Genomic DNA, 519 nt, shown 5'->3' with positions numbered 1-519 from the left:
GAGAGAGAGAGAGAGAGAGAGAGAGAGAGAGAGAGAGAGAGAGAGAGAGAGAGAGAGAGAGAGAGAGAGAGAGGCTTGTTTACTTTCCAGAGGGTCTGGATCACATTGGTTATTCCTTTGTCTCTCCCTCTTCCTCTCTCTCTCTCTCACTCTCTCTCTCCCCCTCCCTCGCTCTCTCTCCCCCCCGCTCTCTCTCGCTCTCGCTCTAACAAACTATGTTAAAGGTAGGTAGGTATAGAAACGACCTCGTTTCCATAATCTGGCAGTCAAAGGTCCGCAAGAGTAAAGATAGCACCTAGCTAGAATAGAATAGAATACATGGGCATAAAATAGAATAGAATAGAATAGAATAGAATAGAATAGAATAGAATAGAATATAAATATCGGTGTGACTCTATAAATATGTAAAATATAGACATCAGAGCAGGGCTGTATTTAGGAAAGGGCATGGGGCCCGCCCCCGCCCCCGCGGGCTTATATGTATTATACTCAAAATTCAGAACGGCTGGCTTTCTCATA

The sequence above is a fragment of the Diaphorina citri genome, unplaced genomic scaffold (assembly GCF_000475195.1).
Source record: "Diaphorina citri unplaced genomic scaffold, Diaci psyllid genome assembly version 1.1 scaffold1872, whole genome shotgun sequence".
NCBI classification, from domain to species: Eukaryota; Metazoa; Arthropoda; class Insecta; order Hemiptera; family Psyllidae; genus Diaphorina; species Diaphorina citri.
This window is presented reverse-complemented; position numbering follows the sequence as displayed.